We start from the raw sequence: 6,930 nt of genomic DNA, 5'->3' as shown, positions 1-6,930 counted from the left end.
CTCTTACACAGCATGTCTTTATCCTGTTTTCCTTCTCTCACCCCAACCGGTCGCAGCAGATGGCCCCGCCCCTCCCTGAGCCTGGTTCTGCCGGAGGTTTCTTCCTGTTAAAAGGGAGTTTTTCCTTCCCATTGACGCCAAAGTGCTTGCTCATAGGGGGTCATATGATTGTTGGGTTTTTCTCTGTATCTATGATTGTACGATCTACTGTGCAATATAAAGTGCCTTGAGGCGACTGTTGTTGTGATTCGGCACTATATAGATAAGAATAAGAATAAGAATAAGAATAACTTTATTTATCCCGAGGGAAATTCTTTTGTCATGTACATGCTCAAAGCAGCAGGAGAGACAGAGGAACAGATAAATAAGATATAAAATATGTACAATAAGAATAGTAGTATACAGTAATATACACTAGTAGGATAGTGCATGACATAGTATCAATAACTCTAACGAAGTAATACAAATGACTATATCCTGGAGAATAAATAACTTCACTATCAGTGCAGGCGATTCTAGAAAGTGACATAGTAATGTGCAATAGAATAAAGGGAGTAGCAGCGTATGATGGGGGGATGAAACAAATATTCAATATTCAATAAGGTACTGTTGGGTAATATTGCACGGTCTGAAAAGGAACAGAATAACATAGGTAATAGCCTCAGGAAAATCACCTACAGAGTGAGGAAGAGTTATACAGTCTTATTGCCACTGGCACAAAGGATTTCCTGTGGCGGTCAGTTCTGCATTTCGGGGCAATGAGTCTTTTGCTGCCTTTGCTCCGATGGTCCATCATGGGGGCGTGCATGGGGTGGGAGGGGTTGTCCATGATAGAAAGAAGCTTTTTTAGCATTCTCCTCTCAGACACCACCTCCAGGTTCTCAAGTCTGACATCCAGGACAGAACCAGCCTTTCTAATCAGTTTGTTCAGCCTGTTGGCATCAGCTGTCTTCACCCCACTTCCCCAGCACACAGCTGCAAAGAACACGACGCTCTCCACCACCGAGTGATAGAACATGGTCAGCATTTTCCTACCAACATTGAAGGACCTGAGTCGCCTCATTAGGAAAAGCCGACTCTGCCCTTTTTTTAAGATAGCATTGGTGTTCTTGGTCCAGTCCAGTTTACAGTCCAAGTGTACACCCAGGTACCGGTAGTCCTCAACGATTTCCACATCAGTGGTTAGGAGGAGGAGCCTGCTTCCTAAAGTCCATAATCAGTTCTTTTGTCTTTGTGATGTTTAGTTGTAGGTGGTTAAGCTCACACCACTCGACAAAGCTGTCCACCACACTCCTGTACTCCTCCTCCTGTCCATCCCTGATACAGCCCACGATGGCAGAGTCATCCGAGAATTTCTGCAGATGACATGACTGAGACTTGTACCTGAACTCAGATGTGTAGAGGGTGAAGAGGAAGGGTGATAGGACCGTCCCCTGCAGCGCCCCTGTGCTGCTCAGGATGTTATCTGAGCGGCAGGTCTTCAGTCGGACATGCTGTGGTCGACTTGTTAAATAGTCCGTAATCCAACCTACCAGTGGGGCGTCCACCTGCATTTCCGTGAGCTTATTCCCCAGCAGTGATGGTCTGATCGTGTTAAAAGCACTAGAGAAGTCAAAGAACATGAGCCTCACAGTGCTCCCAACTATGTCCAGATGAGAATAAGCCTGGTCCAGCAGGTAGATGAGGGCATCCTCCACTCCGATACGAGGTTGATAAGCAAACTGCAGGGGGTCCAGCCAGGGCTCCATGAGCAGACGCAGATGTTTCAGGATGAGTCTCTCCAGCGTCTTCATGACATGTGAGGTCAGAGCCACTGGCCTGTAGTCACTGAGGGTCGACGGGTTGATCTGAGTTGGGTGTGGAGACAGGAGACGCAGGGCAGTCGACCCTATTGAAGTGCAGATTTAGGTTGTTTGCACTTTTGACGTCCCCATCCATCCCAACACCTCTCTTTTGTCTCAGGCCAGTGATGGCCCGCATTCCATTCCACACCTCCCTGGTGTTGTTTTCCTGCAGTTTGTTTTCCAGCCCCCTTCTGTTGGACTCTTTACCCTCTGCAATCTTGGCTTTCAGCTCCTTCTGCACCAGTTTCAGCTGATCTCTGTCACCGTTTCTGAAAGCTCTTTTTTTCTTGTTCAGGGTTGCTTTGATGTCTTTGGTAACCCAGGGCTTGTTGTTGGGGAAGCACAAAATGGTTTCTTTGGGAACCACAGTGTCAACACAGAAGTTGATATAATCTGTTACACAGCCTGTCAGATTGTCAATATTGTCCATATGAGAATCACAAAGAACAATCTAGTCTGTTGACTCAAAGCATCCCTGCAGAGTCTCTTCTGACTCCCTTGTCCATGTTGTAATGGTTTTTATGGCTGCAGGTTGTCTCTGGACGGCAGGTCTGTAAAGGGGCTGGAGGTAGACCAGGTTGTGATCAGCCCTGCCCAGAGGAGGGAGAGGGCTGGAGGTGTATGCCTCAGTAGCATTGGCATAAAACAGGTCCAGTGTTTTATTGTCTCTTGTTTTGCAGTCCTGTCAGGAGTTTTCCTGTATTGCAACCCAGGTCGGAATAGAAAGGCTCAGACAGGTTTACGTGTACACGGTCGAGACTCAGGGAGACTCGCACCGCTGCAATAAAAAGGAAGAGTCTTTATTCAGAGAGCACATACAGGAAGAGAGAAAATAGAACCGCAGGCTCCCTGTGTAACTTCCCCATTTAGGAGTCTGCACAGAGTTGCAGAGTTTAAGCTGAATACCGAAAAGAGCAAACACATTTAGAAATCTCTTAACATTCCCTCCTGTTGTACATATGTATATGTACAGTTCATAGCTTATTGTATCAGTCTATGGCCACTTGTAAACATTTTTAGCCAAGACATCATAAAACAGTGGGTTTCGTGAATATGTTATATCTAAGTGTCTATCTCATTATAATCTTCTTCATTCTGTGACAGGGTGATGTAAGCATGAATTGAAGCAGAATAACAGTATTATAACACCAACAAAAACAAGTCCTTTAATCAGCAGGGACTTCCAAGAGCCGCTTAAAAGCCACGTAAGCCAGTCTTCTGTGTTTGTGGCATAGTCTCGTTGTTGTGCATCCCGAAGTTGTCTGAGTGTTGTCAGAGCATCAGTCATGTTCGGTGAGTGCACATTATCTGGAATGTATGTGCAACATGTGTTGCTAAAGAGAATTCTCCTTTCTCGGCGAGAATTATGTCCAATGCTACCCTGTGTTGCATTACTGCAATGCACAGAGCATCAATCTCCTGATCCCATTCGTCGTTGAATTTACATGAAGCATTCAGAACCTTTTGTCTTTCAGTCCAAAGCTTAAATTCCTCTGGGACATCGGAACCCCATATGGAATCATGCTGCTTGAGGTCCGGGATGCTTCGTCTTTTCCTTGTTGTTGACGTTGATGTTGACTTGGCGTCCAATACCCAGGAAGGATATCCCAGGCCATCCCTTGCACCCAGAAGGTGCCATTTGAGATGTTGCTGCTCTTCACGGGCCCTCCAGGAGCGTGTGTCTGTACTGCTTTGCAGTTGGTGGTGGTGTTTCCCATTGGCGTGGATCCGTTCTCTTGGCGGTAGCATAGGCTGTGGCTCAAATTCCCATTGTTTCCAAGAAAGACTGGGAATGATTTAGCCTTACTTCTGTGCTTCACTTTCAGGTCAACCCAGAACCATTCGTCACATGTGCCATTTCATCCTATCTGGAGAGGTTCCTCATGGTTGACCACGATTCCCTGGAATTGATGCCCAAGGCTGGCGTAGCTTGCGGCACACTTTGCTTGAATTATGTCCATTCCTTTCGCATACAAGGTGGCGTACTGTGTCGCTGGGGGCATATAGGAGCAAACATAGCAGTCCTTTCTGGGTGTGCTGTCATGTATATATCGATACCATGCGTTGATCATCTTCTTTCTTTCGGGTGAGTGTTAAGAAACTCACCAGGAGTGCAACATTAGCCACTAGGAGGACGAGTGTCTTCATGATGACCAGACACACCTGTGACCTCTGATGAGTAGACTACTGGCAAGAAGAAGAAGGCGGGGTGTACCCGATCAGCCCTCCCTCCACCAATAGATCACCATACAGGAGTTAGGGGTGTTGGCGTCTAAACGTTTAGGTTGTCACTCACTTTTTTGCAGTGGCTTTGATGGATCCAGGACGGTCTTTCTGCTATTTTGCAGGCAGTAGGTGTGGTGAGTAGCACTTGATAAGGACCTTCCCACCTTGGTGAACTCCAATTTTTCCTTTGGAGTACTTTGATCAGGATCCAATCACCTGGTTTCAACCTGCAAGATACTGGAGAGTTGTTTAGAACAATCTCTTTATTTTCAAGTAATTTAGTCATCCATTCGGCTAGTGTAGTTTTTCTTATTGACTTATCTATAGGCTCACTTGTGATTGGTAGTGGAAATAGTCTACCGTGAATGATTTCAAAAGGTGTGAGTTTCTGAGAACTTTGTGTCAGTCTCATCCACATTTTTACCAGGCCTATACACTCAGGCCATGGTCTCCCTGTTTCTTCCATGCATTTTCTCAGTCTCTGTTTTATTTCCTAGTGCTTCAGAGACCTTACTGATTACTTCATTAACAATATGTGTCCCATTGTCTGATCTTATCAGAGTGGGGATGCCATATATTGAAATAAAATGGCTGCACAAACATTTTGCTACTGAGATGGCGTCTGCTTTTTTACTGGATAGATTTCTGGCCATTTTGAGATCACGTCTATGATCTCTAGAGCGTATTCTGAGCCTTGGCTTTCATTTAGCTCAATAAAACTCATGTGGGTTGTATGAAAAGGATGAGGTGGTGTGCATTATGCGCATTATGTGCATTATGTTTTTGGCAAATCATGCATGTTCCGACAAATTTCTGAAATCTTATCTACCTACCCCCCCTCCTGTTGACAATAATGCTGCTGATATGTGTAGGGACTTTGGTAGTATTGGTTTGCTATTACAAGTCATCAAACCACTTTCTGGCTGTGCTCCACCTTTTAACCATTTCCTTTGTTCTGTAGTTGGTGCAGCTTTCTGTTCGTTTATAAGCACATCAAGTGGTATTTGCATTGAGGAGTCAGACATTAATGTGTCACTGTGATCACAAATATGATCACAAATTTGTTTTCCAAACTTACTAAGCAAACAAACAAAAATAAAACAAATTGCCTATGGCCTAAGGCTTTGCGTTCATATTAATTGAGTGTAAGCTGCTTTCTTCATTGCAAGTGTTTATTGCCATAAGGTTTAATTCATGCGTCATATCACTGAGTTCTAAGTTCAAATTATCTCTTCTGACCCTTTCCAAAAATAATTTCACATATAACAATTTGAGTATGTGTTGTCTATTCATTCTATTCATAGAGTCTATTCATAGAGTTCTGTTTCTCTCTGTGAGCTGTCTTGACACACCACAGGCACACATATATATTTATATACATATTTCCTGTTTCTGCAGACTAATCGAACTCTTTTGTTTCTCTTTGTATTCATAGTCTATAAACCCTCTTTAATTCTGCTAAATCTTGATCTAAGATATATAGAGGTCACTCACTGTACATCCACAGTAATGAATTCAAACTCTATTTATACAATTGTAGTGAGCAAAACCAGCATCTCCATGCGCGTCACCGCTCCTCATTAGCTTGGTAGTGTCCACATATTTAATTCAGCTTCTCATTAGTTGTCAGTATAGGTTTGCTCTTCATCCTAACAAAGTCTCATCTAAGATGACAGGTTTACAAGCAGGTCAAGTGTCTCTATGCACCTGATTAGTGTAGTTATTTCCTTATTTTCTTCATCTCCTATATCATTGTACTGAGTTTGAGCAAACCTTAAGCTTGAATCAGACTACTTTTAACAATCTTCCACCTCACATCATAACTGACTGAGGTGCCTCTTCTTATTAATAGTATGTCATTGTTAATGTTATCATTGTATTGTTTTTCCTTTTTTATAACAGCAATAGTATATCACAATACACTACTTTACGACTAATATACAATAGTATATTAGTTTATATTTTATTATGTATCCATCACGGGTCTGTGTGAATCTGCAGCTTCACACCTTCCCAAGCTGGAGACATTTGCTTTTCCTTGGCTGAACAATGACACAGCCTTAATATACCTTATGCATCTCTCTTTTTTATTTGATATATTTTCGTGTGAATTATCTGGTTTCACGCATTCTATTCATTCTAGGCACGGTCGTCATGCCAACTATGTTTCATTGTTAATACCAGTTTACAGGTTGTTAACCTTCCTATTATCTCCTATTATCATGCTTATCACTAGATAAGCTCTGCTCTAATTTAAGTTAACCTTAATTTAACCTTTTGTTTATTCCACTTCATTCCTCTTTCCATGCTTTAAAATATTACAACTCTTGTGTACTCTTTGTTTTCTTTTTAGCTTCCTTTTCAGTATTTATTTCTGCTTGGAGGGTTTCTTATAATTTAGTCAATGCATTTTCCCTCCCACGTGGGACATTTAGGTTTTCTTTGGATTTCTCCATCTATATGCACTAATTTGTCCGGCACCTGGACGTTTCTTTTCTATCCACTGCTCGTCAGCAGTGAGTTACCCATTTTAATCCTTTTAATTTTAACACTTTACAACTACACAACTGCGGCACCTTCTCTGGCACGAGAATCGAGAGAGGTAGTTGACACGGCCTTCTACTTTCAAGCTATTCTTGAAAGCGGTGTCATCTTTACGTGATGAAACACAACCTGTTTCTCTCTTTTCACCAGTACTTGGGTGGCCAACAGCAAACAAAACAGTGGAATAGTTCAGCCTCCTTATTGTGCTGTAAAATCAACTTATTCCACCAACAAAAATAAAACAACAGCAATACCTTTTCAACGCGTACTACGTCTTACGGACCAGGTTTATCTAAAATAGCTTCCAGCCCCTTTT

Source organism: Oreochromis niloticus, unplaced genomic scaffold, assembly GCF_001858045.2.
Source record: "Oreochromis niloticus isolate F11D_XX unplaced genomic scaffold, O_niloticus_UMD_NMBU tig00000736_pilon, whole genome shotgun sequence".
In the NCBI taxonomy this organism is placed as follows: domain Eukaryota; kingdom Metazoa; phylum Chordata; class Actinopteri; order Cichliformes; family Cichlidae; genus Oreochromis; species Oreochromis niloticus.
Note: the sequence above shows the minus strand (reverse complement) of the source record.